This window comes from Plodia interpunctella, chromosome 2 (assembly GCF_027563975.2).
Source record: "Plodia interpunctella isolate USDA-ARS_2022_Savannah chromosome 2, ilPloInte3.2, whole genome shotgun sequence".
Lineage (NCBI taxonomy): Eukaryota > Metazoa > Arthropoda > Insecta > Lepidoptera > Pyralidae > Plodia > Plodia interpunctella.
In genome coordinates, this window is record NC_071295.1 from 4,800,587 (window position 1) to 4,822,410 (window position 21,824).

Sequence of the window (21,824 nt, forward strand, 5' to 3'; positions counted from 1 at the left end):
ATAATTTCAAAGCCTTTTCAACAATTAAGTACCCATTCATATATCACTTTCGTTCCCCTATCGATCTGCAAAACCGCTACCATACTATTAATATGTATGCTCGACCGCAATTACAACTGAAGAAACGTCTGCTTAATTGATTCTAACAGTAAATATTCTCTGAGAAATGTGTAAATTGTATTCGCTGCTCTGTTTAAGAACGCATTTGTTGCAAATGCTTACTTAACTTGAAGTTTATGTACTATAAGTCATAATTATAGCAATGGTAACGGTTATATAATATAACTAGGTTTGTCTCGCGACTTCATAATAATATGCTCGTTAAAGTGGGAGTTTTAGAAAATCCCCCCCAAAAACCTACGTGACTAATTACAAATTTATATGCCCAGGTGATTACCGTAGTTAGTTATGGAAGAGTTTCAGATTGGTTTTCATATATTTGGCATACTTAACAAGGCGAACTTTTTATAAATCAAAATGCAATATCTGATGTTATCACGATTGAAAAGTAATCACTGAAGTAATTATTTCTACGCTTAATGATAATAAATTTAAGATCTTTAATTGCTCTGTCAAAACAGTCATCTTCGTCAATGCTTATCGGAAATATTATCCAACTCAGTGAAAGCTTTAGATTTGTTGTTACAATTACTCACAGTCACAGGTCTAGAAAATAAATTCCAAGTAACATAAATGTAATAGTGAGTTTATTTATTTATTTGTTACCTTTTGACGCTTTATCTGCTTGGTTAAGATCATAACATATTGTATAAAAATCAGCAAACGCGATCGCGGGTGTTTACATCGGTTTTCAAAGAGGACCGTGCGATGCGATGTGAATTCCGCGCCGTTTTATGAATCGCCTAATATAGCTTGCAATATTGTATAAGCAGACAGCAATGCAAAGTATTACTATCAAATTATTCGGTCGATCAATTTTAACATACTGTATCTGTTCTTAGTTTACCTGAAGATAGAATTATATTATAAACTCATAAATTATTGTCATTTCACATACGAAAGTTTTCTTTCATAAATAGAGCTGGCACATTCTATGAATCATAGAATGTGCCAGCCTCCTGCGTAGATTGTAAAAGTCAATCAAGAGAAAGTTGGAGATTATAAATTGGAGATTCTTCTCAAAAAAGATGGGCTATGTAACAAGTGTAGCAACCTGTCGCAATTTCAGAATCAATAATACCCATAATCTTATCTAGCTACTCTGTACGTGATATTGTATCATAAATAAGTGAACATAAATGCTTCATAACATGCACCTGATAATAGTTAATTGCCTTAACCTCCACACTATGATCGCTCTTCTCTAAAATACATAAAAAGTCATGTAAGATTTCACACGAGATGATCGACAAAAAGCGACGTGACTTGAGCGTCTTCAAAAACTTTCATTTTCTATGATCTGCTAAACTGCATTTGTTATTCAGAAATCAATTGAACTGATAGAGTATTTATTGATATCATTCGATACTTTCTAGTACACGGTGATGTTATGCATCATTCTAAAATACAATACGTGAGGCATACAGAATGGGAATAGATAAAAAACAACATTACTACTTAATAAAAAGACTAAAAAAATATATTTTTCTATCACCGATAATTTTGATATCCTAAATATAAAACTTATGCTTTATATTTAGGATATCAGTTCCTTTAAATAAATATTTCATGTCGTATATAATGCTGGTAGCGACAGAATTAAGAATGTAATTTGAGTTGGAATATGCTCAAAAATGTATACACACAGATTGAATACGTGAAACTATTCTGATGTATCTTTTGTACTGTATTTTGTCGAATGAACATTTCTGATTCACATAATTTCCTTTACGCCTCTCGAACAAAGCTTAGGACTCTGTCCGCACCTGACGTGTAGTGTTCCGTATTCGACGGAAATTGCCTCGTCACGTCTCATAATTACAACTGAGTATTATCTTCATAATAACATCTCTACTCGCTGTGCTATTGTTGTCACTTAACTGGACCATGATGAAAGATTAACCATTTTTAAGACTTTGAAAATACCCAGAAATTTAGGTACCTATGAAACATATTTCTATTTTTTAAATTGTTCCATAAACAATAATATGATATTTCTTCTAGTTCCGAGTTTATTATAATCTGACAAGTATATATCTTTTGTGCTTATGCAAAATAAAACATTTTTCAGGATTTCATGACTCCTTATGGCCATTACATACTGAAATTTGAACCCATGATGAGATTAGCGTAATCAAGCAAACAAACTACTCTTCAATTCTTCAGCTTTATACTACTTAGTAAGTTTAATATAAATTGGCTTCAGTTATCAATATATTAGTTTGACTGTTTTAAGCCTCTTGTAATATGGTTGACTAAAAAGCTGATTTTTTTCTTAGAATTTAAAGATAAACAAACTTCAAATGATTTCGTGATGTTCGAAGTTAATATTTTTCGGCTCTGATTACCGGCGCCTGCGTACTGTTTTATAATTAGCTGGCAACGAGCTAAAAGTTTTACTTAATTAGTGGCTGGGAACAGCTGCAAACATCGTCTCTTAAGCATTATTCTTTCGGCTCGGTCGTTAGAAAGTGAGCGCCGCGGCGCACACAATCATGAGATTCTCGACACCCTTGGTAATGTTGCTGCAATTAAAATTAGACTATGTATGAATACACATCCCAAAAGATTTCTCTTAATCGCCCGGTGATGTTTAAAGAGAAAAAAAAAATAACGCAGCTCTATTGAAGCGTTTCCGAGAATGGGTTGTTAAATCGCAAGCAACAGTTCTGAATTCAACAGAAACAATATACAGAAAAACATTCATTCCTCAATGTTACCGGCTTTTATGTGTATGGAAAAACGACGGATGGCAGTTTTATGGCATTGACTTTTAATGGGAATTTCACTTGAAAGGTCATTGAACGGAGACCTTCATAATTGCCATTGCTTTGTTGTCAATGGTAGTAGTGTCTAATGTGATAATCTCGTGAATTAACACATTAGTGCGTAAAGTAAAATAGATAAAGGTTTCGAAGTAAACAATGAACCCTTATAGTTTGGTTCTTTGGTTCCTTATGTACTTCGGAATTCTAAAAATAATAAAACGTATACCTTAAAAATTGAATTGGAACCTTTGGACCTGAATTTTCATTATGTATTTCATTATTATTCGTTCCTATAGTTCTCGTAGACTCGTAGCACACTAGGCCTATGATCTACGAGAAAATCAAATTAGTAACGCTACGCGCTACGAGCTGAGAGGCTACGAAATAACTTGTCTAAATTCAATACTTAAACTTCTTGTTAAACTTAAGCCTTTTATTGATTCATCAAATATATTTAAAACAAAAACATCAACACCTATCGAATTGTGATACACGTTATCAATTGTCCGAATGAACTATAAGGATATTAATAAAATAATTTCGCATTGTGTCGAGGGATATACTGTAAAAATAAAAAGTACTCAATTTTTTAAAATATAAAGTAGTATTGTAAATTGCAAGATAAGTAAATTGAAAAACATTATTCCTATTTTTCCTTTTTTATTCATATCCCTCAATGAATGTTATTGAGAACTAAAGACAATAAATACAAGAACAAAAAAACTAAATGTTTAAAACTAGAAACAACCATGGACTCGTATATTAAACAACACATCAATTGATAAGTTAAACTCTACAAAACGATGACAGTAATGTAGAGATTAAGAGGCCACATTAAATTGTCAAGATTATAGATGAAAGTGAAACTTAAACAGTAAACAGGTCCTATAATTGATCTCGAGCAGTGCGAGGGTATCCGCTTCATATCGATATGTTGCAGTGATGTGTCGATTAGGCGATACGGTGGAGAGCAACGGAGGCTCAGTGTTCAAGGTTACGCCATAACACTTTCTCCGCGCCGCAGTTCGTTGCTCTCCGAATTCTGCATCGTATCAATGGTCACCCGCCAAAGTTCGCACCTTGTATTGATTCCAGACATCATTAACCAAATTGCACCTAAATGTTAAGACAATAAAACGCTTTTTCCAGTTCCGCCGCATGTAAGATGGTATCCGGTGGACGTTTACGTTCAATGCCCGTGTTAATGGTACCGAGAAACGTAACGTGGCCCACTTTCTCTTTTAAGTACACGTGGTCTCACTTTGGTGCGGTTCAATATAACTTGAGTGAAGAAGACGGCTGTATTTAAGATGTTTCGTGTGGAGAAGCTGAAGAACGCTTTCTTCGCCGCACTTAGCATTGGAAGTGCACAAAATCCGGTAACTTTCGTTAGCCGAGCGCGCCGGTTTATCTTTGTTTCACACAAGTGACGTTTGCGCCCGCGCAGCCGCGGAACAATTAAGTAGCTGATTTTTCAATCAATTCAGTTGCGTAACGATTAACTCTTTCAATTAGTAATATTGGACATAGATTTTCTGGACTTATTTTGTTTAAGAGAATTTGTAAATTAAAATAGAAAAATATTTCGGTAACGAAACTTAAAATTATATGCAAACCGCAAGACTTAATATTATAATAATATAGTTTACAAGAGAGAGTCATCACATCACCAATATTATAATTTTAAAATGATTAATTTTATGCCACGTTCTGTCAGAAATGACATAAGTATAATAACCATGCATGGAATTAGTAGGTACTGTTGTACGAAGTACTTACTAAATTCATGATTGGCCGACCAATGAAATCCTTACTATACCACACTTCACCGTTCGGATATTAAATTCACATAAGTATTTTATCATATGTTTATTTCTTGTATTTTATCATATCTTGTGAACCAAACGAATACACGTACTTTCCAACGCCACAGACTTGTTTACAGTGGCAACATATTGGATCTACTTTTCCCCTAATGGTTTAGATTGAACACAGTAGCCAATATGTACAATGTTTCAAACAACTTATCATTCAACATTATATATGCATTGATTAGAACCGGTCCTATTCAGTGTGTTTAAAATGTCTTATTTATTGCTGTTTATTTCTGACATATTACTACCTCGTCCATCGACTGTTAGTGGCGTTAGAGACTAAATAGAGAATAAATAAATAATTTTTCTACCTAAATAATGATAAAAAATCATTACCTGACTAACATTTGCTAATTTACATAATGGTTGATACATATTTTTGTGTATACTTATGCAAACTATTTACGCGACCTGACAAATTGGGAGAAGTGATGAAAGAAGAAGATTAGTCAAAACTATGTACTAATGGGAAATTACTTTAGTTGAATCAGACGTATCTTGCTCAATTTGTTTTTTGTTAATTCATAGGTACATACCACAAATATATTAATATCAATACATATAATGGCACAACATGGTGATCATGGTTAGCAATTTTATTTACACCTCTTTATTTTAGGTGATCATAATCAGCACAATCCAGTCCAAGTACTACATATAAACGCGATGGACGATGTGAAAAAACAAACCGTCCAAGTAACCGTGACAAATTGACAAGCAGATATTATTCTGACAGTATTTCTGTAACCTGATAGCAGATGAATTACGCGATCTAATAACCAGGCTGTAAACACTGAGGAACAAATACTAAGCCACAATAGGCACGAGACGTGATGCGGTGCCACGGTTGATCGAAACAAATGGACGCCGACATGAGTGAACCAGATTCTACCGACCGATTTATAAACGACTTTTTAAAATTTTTATTTTAAGACTCGTTAGACATATCATGAGCTTGTACATAGCTTAATCTCATAATATATTTTTAACGAGTCCACATTACCAGATTGATCGATTCAAGTGATCGATTTATAAACGATTTTTTCAAATCTTTAAACTATGCTCATTATCTTAAACTATTTCTGTCTTAACAACCCTGTTAAATACCTGTCAACGTTAATCCATCTGCGAACACTAATGATCTTTAGAAATAGACTATAGCCGGAAATTGAACTGGTTCCTTTTAGAAAACGTTAAAATTTACGTTTGCTTACGTGCCAGGGCCGGTACTATAAAAGTAGTAGACGGCGGATTTCCGGTGTATTTAGCCCTACATGTCAACTTCAAGTATCTGGATCGGATAGTTTCCCTTAATTTACATATCAGACGAGCCCATTGAAGGCAGCGTACACGCTACGTTGTCAAGGGCACCTCACCGTAAATTATCTCCCTCGCAATTAGGCTCCAGTGTCGGGTATGCTAACTCAGGTGACTACTTCCTCATCTCGAAGAAATTGACCTGGATTTCTGAGAAATTACTTTTCCTACATTATTAGATCTTAGGTGCTTTAATACGCAACGATATGTAAAGTCAAGTAATTAAATTTATAAACAAGGATTAACTTATAAATTAGAAAATTTGTAAGATAATTAGATTGACAATTTAATTACACGCCTACGATAAACAATCATTTTCATACGCATAATAAGATACGTCCACGTTCTAGCCCCATAATAAACACATCTATGTTGAAGCCCTATACAAGGGGCGTGTCTATCTGTCACACAAGTTGAAATAGGAAAGCGGATTTTCCCCGCGTCGCATCCCGCGGCCGGCCATGACGCTCTTCCTAATATTTCCATTCTGATACAACCGGAACTTCCATCTGGAGAAACGTGGCTGGTAAAGCAGTAAAATTTGTCGTCCAACGATAAAAAAAATATTACGCCTACTTACTGTATTAATAAACTTGCTTAGTATTCTATAAATTTTCTCTACGTTGAACTATTGGATAGTTAAATGAAAGTGTCCTGTTACTTCCATAGAGGTCTGAGAGTAATAGAAGAGATCATTCGAATGCTGAAGGAATTGAATTCTTAACAGGCTTATAGAAGCGACAGTCACTCAGACAGACAGCAAATTCATTGTACGCTAATCCCTGTCCCTTGAGGACAATGACACCATTGTAAATAATCAAATGAACGAGTGTTCTGAATAATAAAATGTCATCGTAATTATTATATCATCAGCGTACGCATTGCATATGATTATAATGTATGTCATTCAGGTAGTAAAATATGCAAGCATGTCTATGCTGGTTGCTGCGGTAACCCCATAGCCCCGCACGCATATTATGCAGGCTGTGATCTGTGTGTACGCCATGCGCGAACACTTAATGACATTATAGAAATTGCTAGCATAGCCGTTTTCTTAAAAACCTGTATTGAAGTCGGCTAATAACTAGGTGCGATGGGGTCTTGTTACCTATATTCTGAACTTGTTTACGTATTCGTCACAGTTACATAGTTTAAAAGCTCAATTATATTTTCATATTACCCACGATTCGGTCTGAGAAAGAAAGTCGGACCACGTGGCCGGAGCGCGATATTCCTTTTCCCACATTTCAAAATGTGTGACTGACCATCAAAGCAGATTCTACTGTGATAACATATAATAAATGTGTGACATAGAACACCTCGGTGGCATAAAGGCCCGGTAGCCCGAAACGAGTTATCGCTCCAATTTATCTTCAGTATTCACAGTGTTTACTTGACGGGAGATTTATGTGGCGAGGTGGCCGGTGCGCGGTCACGGCGAAGAGAAAGTCGGTTCACGGGCTCAAGGACGAGGCCCGGCCGTCGCTCCCCATGCGCCTGCGCCGCATTGCGTAACAATGCGAGTAATTGATGGTTCCGCATCTTACCCGCGATTGTGATGAAATCCCAACACGGATGCCGACGTCTATTTAAGGACAATGACCGCTTTTCGACCATCATCATCGCCCGAGGTCAATGCTTTCACTCGATCTTCGGCTAAAGTTCAATGGCAGGCCATAGACTTTATTAAAGTATGATTACGTACTTGCCATTTCATCTACCCATAACAAGAAATCAATTGAAACTGCTAATTTACAAAAGCGAAAGTAATCAATCAATAAGTAATAACTCTAGGTAATATTTTAGATTGATGCCTCACACAAAGATCGATCTCTACTTACCATTTTAGCATGTTTTGTTTACGTATGTAAATCATCTCGTTTAATATAAATCTAACAACGCAAATAAAAGTTAAATTATTATTAATAAAACTGTTTTTTATTACACGTGATATGGTATCTTATCTAACAATACTCACATACATATTCATTTCAAAGCTGTTTTACAATATTTATTTAATACAAAAACCCTGAAACATTTGGCATCGCATCGCACATTTGCGTATAGGTACTTTCACTAGCACGCGTCGTCATCTCCGCCGCGCACGAAATGGGTTTACTACGACATTGCGTAACTCGTACTCAAGAGATAATTACTCGAGAGAAAGTCGATACATTTTGGCGAGAAATGATCGAGTGAGCATTCGGTGCTTCCGTTTCTTAACGAGTAGTGTTGCACAACAAAAACGATACATAGAACTAAAATTTTTGATGTTACGCAATTGTGAAGAAAATATGCATTACGATAATTTTAATATGTGATTAAAATACTCATGTTTTTCTTTTTATTCCTATCCAAAAGTTTTCAAATTCAAATCATTTATTCAGAAATTAGACCTTCACAGGCACTTTTCTCGTAATTTTTTATATTTATAGTTATTTCTCACAAGCTACAAACTACTGGCGTTTCGGAACGACCACTGCTGAGAAGAAATGCCGAAAGAAACTCATTTGAACAGTGTTGGTCCCTATCATGCCAGATCGGCTTACCATTATTGTTTATATAATATATAAAATATACAAGTACATAATGTACATAGTCAAAAGGTATATCAAAACAGGTTATGATTGTGATCCGAGTGCTGATTATAATATATTTATATCGATGTGAAACACAATTAACTTACATAAAAATATATGAGAAACAAGATGACCAGTTCCCTCTGGCAGCACCCGTTCACGAGTTGACGCATGGGTCAGCCATCGCGTAGCTCAACCATAATAGAGGAAACCTCACGATCCGGCCCACGACGCCACTACCAGATTCACCATTTGAGTGAACATGACACACTCGATTCCCATGACTTCATAATTACAAATCTTATTCGTCGAAATAGAAGTATAATTCAGACACTTGAAGATCACAAATCACGTACATGTTTTACAAATAAAATATAAATGTCACAATATATGAATTATTATGATAAAAATAAAAATAATGAAAAAAATAATAAAAAACTGTAAAATAAAAATTAGAAGATCATGTGTGGAGTGGCAAAAATGTCGGGAGGATCCATGCGTTTTTATCAGTCAAATAGGCTTTAACTGTGCAATACGCCTTATCCATTAATTTTTTCTTAACATAAGTTTTAAATTTTTTCATTGGCAGATTAATAGCCTCTGCAGGGAGTTTATTGAATAATTTTACACTTTGACCCATGAAAGATCGCCAAACCTTTTTAAGCCTGAATCTATTCATACAAAGTTTGTGCTTATTTCGAGTGTTTACACTATTTACTTCGTTTAATTTTTTATATAAATGTAAATTTGATTTGGCAAAAATAAGCATATCAAAGATATACTGAGATACAACAGTGAGGATGTTAATTGGTTTGAAGAGTTCTCGAAGAGGATCTCGAGGTTTTAATCCATAAATAAAACGAATAGCTCTTTTCTGTAATACAATTTTTTTTCCTATCTTAGCTGCATTACCCCAAACTAATAGTCCGTAGGACATAATGCTACGAAAGTAGAACTGAAATACACAAGTCTAGCTGTATTTATGTTCGTACGTTGTCTGATCCTTCTCACTGCAAACGCTGCCGTACTAAGTTTTTTGGCCGTGATTTCAATATGTTTATCCCACTTTAATTTGTCGTCCACAGTGATGCCCAGGAGCTTAGTACTATGTACCCATTCTAGAGCTTTACCATTTACTGTTAAAGCCTAGATGGGCATAAATTATAAGCATATATTAATTTAAAGCTTAAAATTTATTGAAAGAAAATTCTTGTATAAGATGGGGTAATAATATAGTTACTTACAATGAATTATCTTGGTGACATAAATTTGTGTATGACTTGTCCTTGAAAACCTGTAACAAGAAAAAAAGGTCCTAAGAAATTAATTAAATACCGAATCAGTTGAAACTTCATATCGTACAATTACAAGTAAATCAAATAAGTTAGAAAAAAATAATAAATTGTACTCATTATTATTTTCACGATTTAATTAGCAGTACCAGTTTTTACTGTAGATAACTACTTTTTACAAGCTTTTGCCCGCTCATAACTTATTTTTGTCGATATCTCAAGTTTTAAACAACATATCGCTATGAAACGTACGTACGTTAAACCATCCGCTATGCAAATGCATCAAATTCCATTCAGTAGTTTTTGTGTGATGCGCGAACAAACATTCAGACAGAAAGACAAACAAAAATTCTAAAAAAAAAAATATTTGAACTTCTATTAGTAGGTACAATAAAGACCACCCATATTTTTTTCATTAACATGTTCTATTTACAGACAAACCCACTTAGAATTTTATTATATATAAAGATACAGATTATCTGTAAAATAGTGAAGCGTGGAAACAAAACAAGTAGTTATTGAGGAATCGCCGACGTCAATAAAAGCAAAAGTTCCGGCCCCATTCCAGCTTTCGGCGTCGCCGCCGTCGCGACATACTTCACCTAAATACCTACATTTTTAAGTTGAAAACAATACTACGCATCTCATCGGCACCCAATGGTCGTAAATTGAATGAAAAACTGCCATATCAAACATCTTATAATAGAAAATGTTATTACTTTGTTTTTGTACTCTGATAGAGGCTGCAAGCGGGCATCGAGTGGAATCGTTAGATAAATTACTATAAAAACATTACTCCTGTACTTGTAGAAATACAAAATTCTCATGTTATTTTTTCTGGTAAGTATAGCAAGAGTAAAACGTAATTTAATCCTAATTTATTTTACGAAACATATAATATATAAGAAACCCCACAACACCCACATGTTGATCGTCAGAGGTGTACTGAAACAGTTTCTTTGATAGGATAAAATAAAATAGCCCCATTGTCTCATCGTTTCCGTCGACATACTCGTATGATGTAATGTCACAAACGGTATAATTCTGTTATCCGAGTTGCTTATCGTGCGCGAATTACCAGCGCCTGCGCATTGTCGCAGTGAAATCGTCCTTGTGAGACAATGCGAACTACATAATGCGCTATTTTCGTGTGACTTGCCTTTCCGTGTCGGGACGCGAGCGGAAATTGCGAAAGTGAAAGTGCTTGCGGATAAAGCCATTTTGTGCCTGTCCTATCTAGCCTTGAGAACATACTGTTAACATATTGTTAAACGTGTGTTGAATTATGGTATTATTGACGAGACCATACTTATAAACGTGAATCTTTTTTGATTGATTGAAGCTACTGTATAGGTACTTATTTTTTAATTAAAATTTAAATAATGCTAATTTAAATAATAAAGATTCGCGTATGATGGACTCATCAGTCTTGTTCTCTCTATTTGATATACACAAGAAAGTTATTACTTGTTGAAATAAAATATCTAATTAGAAACATTTAAATTGATTTCACATAAAAGATTTTATACATTGAATATGACATTTATTATTAAAGTTTTTTATTTCATTTTACTTTTCAGAAAGTCGGAAAGTGATTGTCGGATATTATATGGAATTTTATGGGATATTATATATACTTATATATATTAATGGTTAGTAAATAAGTTTTCACAAATGAATATGATTATAGTTCTCTATAAATACTTGGGATACCGAGGCGTATTAATCATAAATTATCCAAGCAATAATAATAATAGCTCAACGCGAATTAATATTTTAGTATCACTTACAAAAAGCATTACAAAATCCAACATAAAAAGTAAAGTTCAATATTATTTTCCAAATAACCTACAGATGCATTATAAATGTACATTACATAATTTGTGTAAAACTAGTACTTTACTAGTACTTTATGTAATTACATTGCGTAAAGTACTAGTTTTGCACCAGTCCTAATTACTTCACAATGCTAAAATAGAACAGTGTAATGTTTTGATAGTCAATATCAATTAAAGAATGAAAATAATTAAATATATTTACGAATAATTGAAAAATTATGTATTTCATTGATTTGCAAATAAGTGATAAATTTGATTGTTCAATTGTATGCAAATAATAGTGTATCCAGACAAATCTTCGTGGTTTATTGAGTTTTATATGATTAGTTTATATGTAATCGTAGCGTGTGGTTCCACCCTAGAATAAGACCACGCTAGATCAGTCACTTTCAGCCTAGGCAGCTGACAGGAAACAATAGCATTCTCAAGGAAGGTATACGTCAGGTATATAAGGGTATACGTCAGGCAGGCGGCCGGTTGTAAAGTCAAGACAAATCTTCAAAATTTTAAGTTCTTTTCACCAGTAAATAAAGATTGAAGTAGTGAAGCTATCTGAAGCGGAAAATTTACTCGTGAGGATGGACGTAGCGTGTACATAGGTACTCGTAACTACGAGATGAAAGTGGTGAAATCATTGGTCGGCGGCGGCGCCCGCGTGAAATCGCCTTAGCAATAAATAATGCACCATTTTAGCTTGCAGGCCCTTCAATATTAGAACTGGTTTCGTGCGAGAATATTTTGATAACTAGATATAGCGACAGATATGACCGCGTTGACATGTATACAAGGGGATTGGGCATGTGAACGGTTGAGCAAAACGGATTAGAAAATTTGTTTTTGGTATTTAAACGTGAGACGTAATAAGCTATAACTCGTTAGGTGAGTGTAAATATACAGTTAATTATTAAATATTTCAACTAGTATCAAATATTTTAAATATTATTTACTCAATTATATGTATCTGTCTAGAAATCAGCCTATAATTTGAAAATTCAACAGAATGAATAATGTATGTATTTACAATAATCAGATACTGTAATTGATCAAATTTTCCTTTAGCGTTTTGCTACTGTTCGTGTTCGTTAGAAATTGTCTAATAGATTGGTTCCAGTCACAGAGACAAGCCTTATCGTACAATCAGGCATAGACATGAGACACTGCGCCTGCGACGCTGTCTCACATAACGAACTTTGTAAGTCCAAATATCATCATAATTGGAGCACAATAATTTGAGTTACTTTCTCCAATCTGACGTTTAAATGAATTCATAAAAATTCACACACATAGGTACACGAATTTATACAATGCGCGTTCTTCAATTACTTTCAGTTTCTTTTCTATCTATATCATAGAGCAAAGACAATGCGTTGCGTTTCAAGCGAAGAAATGAATAATTTTCTTGTTAAAATTAGTCTAATAATAGCTCTTATATAGTTAGAAATTGTCAATTTATTAATATTACAGCAGTTGAAAGTATTCAACATATTTTTTTTCACTACGCTAGAATAAATATCTAGGTAATAATAAAATCTACTTATTGCATGCACGGACGCTGTTCTTAATATAATATATATATAATAAGAACAGCGTCCGTGCATGCATGACCCGGCTACGGTTGCAGGGAACCAAGGAAATCCGGTATCACATTATTAGATAAATATCGAAAAAATGCCATAGCTTACTACTGATTTCGTACAAGTGTCGTAATAAGTCCCTAAAATGGCAACACTACATTTTCAAATGTTGGAAACGTTCCGTATGCATTACAAACATTAATACTATATAACATAGCGAAGACAAATTCTGCAAACGCTGATACGGCCACGTCTTGAATAAAGTAGCAAATTATTATAGGAAACAAATTCTATGTCGCTTCTGCCCGATCCTAGAGAAGCGGCAAACCCAAAGAGGGCTGGCTTGATTTTGTGGATGGGATTTGTGCCAATGGTCTGATAACTTAGCAAGTGCAGGAAAAAAGGCAATCAAGCAGAATCTGAGCTGCGACGTTCTATAGTTGAGGAATAAACTACGAAAATGCTCAGATGAGAAAGTAACATAAGACTGAAAGAAAATAACCAACAATGTCCTTGAAAAAAGCGCAACGACTGAAATAAAGATTAAATAATAGTTCCAAATACTGAAGTGAAATCAGCGCATTTTCACAGCGGACATTTGTTTAGTTACATTACGAATTAGCGAACGAATAGGGGCACTATCGTTTTGCCGACACGTTGCAGAAAAATACGGGTGTTGTTTAAATATGCTTGTTGAATATTGTTACAACATGTGTTTGAGATACGAAACACTTTCAACCAATTTACGTAAGTTAATTAACAATATATATGAAAAAATAAACAAATATTGATCAAGCACGTGGCAAATATTTTGTTGGTAAAACTTCGGTGAAACTTGAACCGGATTTATTTTTCTGAACTTAATTATTTTAAAATGTAAGTGCAAATTTGACTTCATAATTTTCAAGTCGCAAAACTAATTAGCTGTCTTGCTGCTGACTGGAAAACTGTTATTAAATGTAGAAAGTACGGCATCACTTTCAATTTTAAATTAATGAAATGGCAGTTAGTTTATTTTATAATTGTTTAATGTCGTTAGCCTAAATCGTTTGAAACAAGCGTCAAGTCGACGCCTCGAGCGATGGAATCGATCAAAACAATCATGGAAAGCGGTTAGTCCACCGATCGCCGTTCGCATAACCGCATTCCTCAAGAAATTCATGCCAAAAACAAAATAAATTGCGTAAACATTTTTCATTTCCTTATACAATTTTAGATCCTGATTCTTCATCATATTGTTGTTACGGTGTCCGTGTTTACAATAGCTCGTGACTCATTTCCCAAGCAAAAGAAAACAGCTCCACTTCCGAATGGTGCCTCGGAACAATAGAGCACCTCCATTCCTCTTCTATCATTATTATTGACGATACACATTATGATTACTTATCGCTCTATGATCTAGGCTTTATGATTAGACAGCAAACTAAACTTTAAAGTTAGTGGTTCTCGGTAACTGGGAAATCTGGTGCGCCCTTGCGCCGGACTTACATGACCGGACCGCCGGGCGCGCTGAAGAGCCGATAGCGACCTTTTTATTTGATTACGTCGCATTTTGATTCGGGTGTCAAAGACGCGTTCATGACTTATTTTAAAGCAATTGACGCAATTAGACACAGGGGTTAGATCTGCCCCTACTTTTGCGTGAAAGTACAAATAATATATCGACGTTTCGAACCTAGAATCTATCTAGTCTAGGACCAATGATATCAATTCATTTTTCTTTAATTAAGAGGTTTATTTTGTCGAAGTTGGTGTTCATAAAATTCTCAGCGTAGAAAGAAATTATATATATTTTGGTAGTAGTAAATAATCTCTTGATTATTTAATCCCTTATATTGCATACTCAAGCCTTCTTTAGCTTTTGAACTATCTTCCACCCATCATGACACCTCAATCCTATGCTCCATTTTGACGTAAAAGAAGGGTAAACAAATACACTTTCACATTACGGATTGACTTTTAGATCAGAACTAAAATAACTAGGAAACAAAAACTAATTTATATTATATTACTATTGAGAGAAAAGATCATAAGTAAAAATCAAATTAGGTTTTTTTGTAAAAACGAGACTAATATGTTAAAGAGTCATTTTGTGCATTTTTTTAAATAGTGCTAGTAGATACTATGTTATTCAATAATAAAGCAATGCCTATCTTTATTTTCCTATTATACTTACTTGCTGACATTAACTCCCCTTTAATCTATATCTCAGTTTCACTTTAATTAACCAACATTTTGGATACGCAGACATGTATACTTTCTCGAAATTAAATGAAATTTAGTTTTACACAATCAACATAAACATGTATCTTTAAATAAATATTTGTGAACTTAGTGCTTTATTTTTCTGTACCCAATGCTTTCTTGCCATTATGTCTTGTTTATGAGATGCTGAGCAAACCACACGTGTGCCTTACCCGTAGGGTTCCGCATGTGAACAAAATATCTTTAGTGTCATCACACAGTAAATTTTCAACTGAAATTCGAATTCTTGTGTAAGTTCTTTTTTCTCATTTTTGAGAAAGAGTTAGGCATTATAAGTACTTAAAAATATTTCTGAATACACTAAATAAATTCAATAATTTTAATTCTAGTCTCAATTACAATATTATTAAAAAATAAATAATTCAAACGATAAAAGTGAAATCCTCAAAGTATTGCAGAAAGGAAAGTCAGTACAGTACTCTCATAAATATTTACATAATGAGAGAGCATTCGGCGTCAGTTTAAGCAAAACTTTCGAGAATAACCACCGAGTCAGAAGCCACTATGACAAGCTCTGCCGTAGGCCATATTGCCCACATATACCATTGTGCATTAGTGTTTGTGGGCAATATATGACAAGGGTATTAGTCAAACACTGATCAGGTGTCGGAGAAGAGGCGAGCGCCTGACACACTGACTCGCTTTCCACAGATAGAACCACTAGCATACAAATTAAAAATAGCAACAGATATGTAATTCTATACATTCTCAGTGCAAATAAATTAATGTTTTAAAAATTAATCTTAGTGGAAATAGTCAAATATCTTCATTCGGTATTTTGCCAAATCCCAAATACGCTGGTGGAAAAAGTTAATGACAAATATAAATTATTTCACTATTTTTTATTATTATTTAATACTACAAAAATAAAGACACGATTTTCTTGTTCTCATAAAGAAATTATAGTTTTACGGATATACAATTTCGTGTGCTCGGGTAAAAATATTATATAAGTATGCTTTCTTCTGCGCCCTAAGCACTTTATGTCCACGCGAATACTCGTATATCAGCAGATGAAAACATGCCAAGTATTTATTAACTAACATGTTAACTTAATGCGATATGTTAATAAAATGATTAATTGCTTTAATTTAAAACGAAATATTTCTTATTCAAAGTCAAATGTAAAAGAAAACAGACATCAGTTCTTAATAATTATAAATTATAACTTTAATTTGTATTGAGATGAATTTATAAAAATGAAGAGTTTTTAATTCTTTGCGTATGACCCATGTTATGATTAATTAATGCATTAGGAATATACAATAGTGATTTCTTAATTAATTATTTATTCTTAATGAATTAAGGATGACTAAAAACAGAATATTATTATTACAAGTAAAATATAGCTATGCCACAAGTTTTTCTTATCAAAGGGTGTTATCATTAAAATGGCAAACTCTGATGACTTATTGGGGTGCTGATGTCCACGGACTACTTTATTTGCTCATCATAACACATTTTCATTTGCCTACTGCCTCAATGTTATAAAAAAGTATGATTTTCGAAGTTCATCTTGACGGAAATTAGAACTGGGCATGTTCATTAACGCTTTCACCGCGGGTTTCCGTTGCATCGAGAAATACTCGAAAACATCAAACCAATACATACATACACTAAAGGAGAAAGTTTATTTACTTGCCATTATTCGTTAAATATCTATTAATAGAAATTTGAATATTCATAAATACAGTTAACAGAAATGAAAGCATAGTTTACGATAAACGTGAATCGGTAATATCAAGTTAAAACTTTGTAGAAAAACATACTAATTTGTTTCATGGAAACTTTTTAAATCCTTAAAACATAACACTATTATCATAGATACTCTACAGATTTTCAAATGCCGAACAAATAAAAGGTACACAAACTGTTTAGATACTTATATGTAACATAAAACTTTACTTATATGTAACATAAAACTTTACTTATATGTAACATAAAACTTTACTTATATGTAACATAAATCTATATTATATGTAAAATAAAACTTAGGTTAGTTATTTTCATGGTAGTGCGTCGAGCGTCTACTTTGTCTCGTTTTACGAAATTTCAGTAGTAAAATGCTATTGCAATTTACATTACAGTTGCACAAGACACAAGTAGACTCCCTGGAGGCAGGCAGAGCACCGTGACGTACACCAAAGTTGGTTACAAAACCCGCAGCATCTGAACAATGCATGGGAAGTAGCTACTTGCACGGATTTCGCAACCTGCGTGCAATATGCCCCAGTACCATATCCGCTAAGATAAGAAATATAGTGTCAACCGTAATTATGTTTGATGTCTTCTGCATTTCTGTTCTACTAGTAGGTCTAAAGTAAACAAGTTATTGGATTTTGTGTAGTACCTACTTAGAGTAGTATCGACGACCTCGGTGGCGAAGTGGTAAAGTCCTTGCCTCTGAACCGAGGTTCGATCTAACCGGGGATCGAACCGAGGTCGTGATGGAAAATGATCTTTTTCTGATTGGCCCGGGTCTTGGATGTTTATTTATTTGTTATAAAATATAGTATCGTTGAGTTAGTATCCCGCAGTAATATAACACAGTTACAGTCTGGAACTTACTTTGGGGCTAACTCAATCTGTGTGATTTGTCCTAATAGATATTTATATTTATTTTCGATTTTCAAAACAAAGCCTTAGTGCACAAGTTTTATATTTAAAATAGATAACACTAGAGGCCCGTCCCAACTTCAGGTAAAACATAATAAATTGTACACACCTTCCTCAGGAACCACAGTATCTATTGGTGAAAACCGCATGAAAATCCATGCTGTGGTTTTTGAGTTCATCGCGAACAGACAGACGCGGCAGAGGACTTTGTTTTATAATATCTAACGACAAGGATAATCATTGGAGAGCTTCGACACGCTAAGAAGTGCACAAGGTTTGTACAATACTGTTGTGATGTTTAGCGCACACGTAACTAGTTTTCAGAGTCAATTCCAAAATATTTCTTCTTCATATTAGAAATTAAACAATTTTAATTATTTTTAATTACACAAGAACGTACATAAGTTTATAAATATCAGCTTATTAGCGAATTCGGCACGCTCGCGACCATAATTCTTCAACCATTACCGATCGTGCGGAAAAATCTATGAGGTTTATCTGACCAATCAAGTTCATCTCAACCCATTTACTGTAATTTTCACACATTAAAGTATACTAGAAACCCCTCAGCATGATACGATACACCTATAAAATGCGAATTGTGTGACGCGTGCCCCACTTTCCACACCGGCTTCGCCACATGTCGTTTCTAAAGCCACCTAGCTCTTATTACTATAAGAATAAGACTGTAGGAGATCGTAATCAACTTAAAGACAGCTGCGTGTATTTAAAAAAGCATCGAGCTCTTGTAAATACTTTTTTTATTAACATCCGCGAAATGCGAATTTTTTTTCGGCGGGGCGCAAGTGAAAGCAAAATTACGCAACTTTCTACAACCGGCAATAACACAAAGGGACTTGAAGCTTCAGTAGATCTGGCATATCATGTTAAGAGAAAATATACATACAATACTATAGATATTTATATTAACCAAAGAGCACACACAATAAATCCAATTTTATATTTGAATTAAAAATTATATTTTAATGTCTAGTATTAATTGTAGCGTCTAATTTGTAACGTAGGTACGAGAATCTTTTGTTTACAAGCGAATTCAAACTTTTTGAGTTCCTAACAAATTGTCAAAAAAATAACAATTAACAATCTCACTCATTCACTGTTCAGACACCGGCTAATCCTTCAATCCAGGTTAAACACAAAATCCAGTAGTACCTTTCCAGGTGGTTCAGGCACAGGAGAAACAGTTTCAGGATAACACAGCCAGCTACCAATCACTGCTCCAAAGTTCACACACCACTGATCCTGTCATAGGATTTTGATCATCTGTCAGTCTGTCACTTTCGTTTTCGCGTGCGCATTCGTTGCACGTTGCGCATGAGTCGTGCAAGGTCTTAGATCTCACTGGCCGCGGCGGGCGCAGTCTCCGCGGTTTTATACGCGTGAAAGTTCTGCGCAGACGTCACCGGCATCCTGGAGCGAGGATGAGGATGCGAGGGTTTTGAAATCCTTACTCATGTGATGTCATCATGGCCGCCCGATGAGGCCAGTGCGTGGGAACCGACATCGGCGGTTTGTACAAATTTGATGATTTGTAAGCTTTCTAATTTATTGTTAAAAGAGAAATTGTATCAAATTAAAGAATCTTTTCTGTTTATCAACAAGTACTTAAAAATAACATATGTTCTCGAAAAAAAAAAAACATTTTCGTCACCCAAAAAGATTATTACACTTTTTATACTTTGAGATAAGTCGGGTGTCAATTGAACTATATTAAAATATAAAAAATAATTACGATGTACTAACAATTCTAGTATGTTCGATTTGAAAATTTGAATTATGGTTATTGAATACATAAATTATAATGAAATATCCTAGTATATTTATAACACGTAAACATGACAATAATTGCTACGGTATTTGTATTTCGCACGTCTTAAAATTATTTATACAAAAACGCCCTAAAAAGATAAGATTTCTAGCAATTGTACTAATTGCCAAGATTCTTGCGCGTAATAAAAATATTAATTGCGTTCCTAAAGTACGTAACTTTATCTCCCCAAAATACATACAGTAAATCTACATTTGGATTTGAAGCTAATTACTATATAGTTGAAGACAATGGCATATGTTTCTGCCCTAGAGTAGATCTACTTCTACATTTATATATCCTGGGCAGATGATAGGCAACAATAGCATTCTCAAGGAGGATCAGGAGGTCAGGTAGACAACAAATCATAGTCGAATCTTTACACTGACCCCGGGCTCCGCGGCGTCACTACCACGAATGAAACCGAGAGCACGTGGAGGCGAAAGAAAGCCATTTTCGAAGCTATATTGTTAGAAGCAAAATGGTCCATACAAAAGATTTCAACGAGCGATAAATTATATGAGTCTGAAATATTATTTTTAAAAGCGAAATGGCCAGTCATTCCTTTCTCTGATGCTGTTTATTTGTTAGAATATCGTATTGTACATTTTGAATATATAAATTAATATTAAAACATGTAAATATTTAGATATTTTAAAAATATGACACTGCAACCAAAAGTTACATCATGACTTTCATAGATTCTTACCAATTCAATACATAAATTATTATATCGAATCAGATTTATTCATAACATTAAATTTATTTTACATACTTACAGTATCATATAATTATTTTATATTACCCGTGCGTACTGTAGGTTGCTCGCCTATGGGAAGAATCTCTATTTTATATCCTTTTCCTTTGATTGACTTTTACAATCTGTGCGGGAAGAGACGCTGCTAGCAAATTCTTTCTTTACTCCCAGACCAACATAGAAGAAAAATTCAAAATTTACTGACCGAGAAATAAATAAATGAAACATATTGGACTCATTATATAGTATTTGCCTTAGATATATATAATTGAAATGCCGTTTCCGTCTGATCTTTGCAAATGGGACAAACTCAAGAAGTGGTGGCTTGATGTCGTCAAGAATAATATGCGTGCCAATGGTCTGACGACCACGGATGCCGGCGACCGTGCGAAGTAAGGACGAAAAAGTAGGAAAGTGGACCCTAGACTCCTATGCTCAATGACTGATGAAGAAACCAGGAAAATGCTCACATGAGAGGAAAAATCATAAATAAACGAGAATGTGAAAAATTATATAGCATCCTCTTTAAAGAACAAATAAATTCCCCAAATGCAACCATATTGTATTTATATGTTAAACGACTGTAACTCTAGCTATGGTGTACAGGTTGATTGACCTTACACTCTAGAAAGATTTTTTTATGATTCACTTGTCAGATCGGTCGCACGACGGAGCGTGGAGTTGACGTAAACAGTGAAATCGAACAAATTGCCTATTGTGTTCAGGGGCGCACGAATTCAGAAGATTCTAAGCTTTCCTCTCAACATGTGTCATAAAATAATGGCAGTAGGTATAGAACGCTCGATAGATATTGTAAACTTTTATATCTAGGCATTTACTTTATATTTTTGCAGTTAAAATTTCTTTAGCGGTGTTGTGTTCTTTTTGTGATGGGTAAGGTATGTTAAACTCGCGTCCGGAAAATTCGTAAGACGTCAAAAATGCACAACGTTAGTATTCAAGTTTTGACTTCTGCCGGCATTCCCGGAGTGCAAC

At 34.3% G+C, this 21,824-nt stretch overlaps 1 protein-coding gene across 2 annotated transcripts in view; it reads right to left on the reverse strand.

Annotated features, from left to right (window-relative positions):
• The window catches only part of dyl (dusky-like), a 30,831-nt gene extending 11,218 nt beyond the window's left edge, over nt 1-19,613 (reverse strand). Inside the window, exons 1-2 of one of the 2 annotated variants that reach the window (XM_053766521.2) lie at nt 19,417-19,613; nt 9,903-9,952 (exon numbers count right to left, since the gene is read on the reverse strand). The gene's annotated coding sequence lies outside the window, so the exon portion shown is untranslated. Of the gene's footprint in view, nt 1-9,902; nt 9,953-19,353; nt 19,375-19,416 lie in introns of those variants that run through there. The other variant, XM_053766527.1, reaches the window with a different exon arrangement.
• Between the last annotated feature and the right edge of the window lie 2,211 nt (nt 19,614-21,824).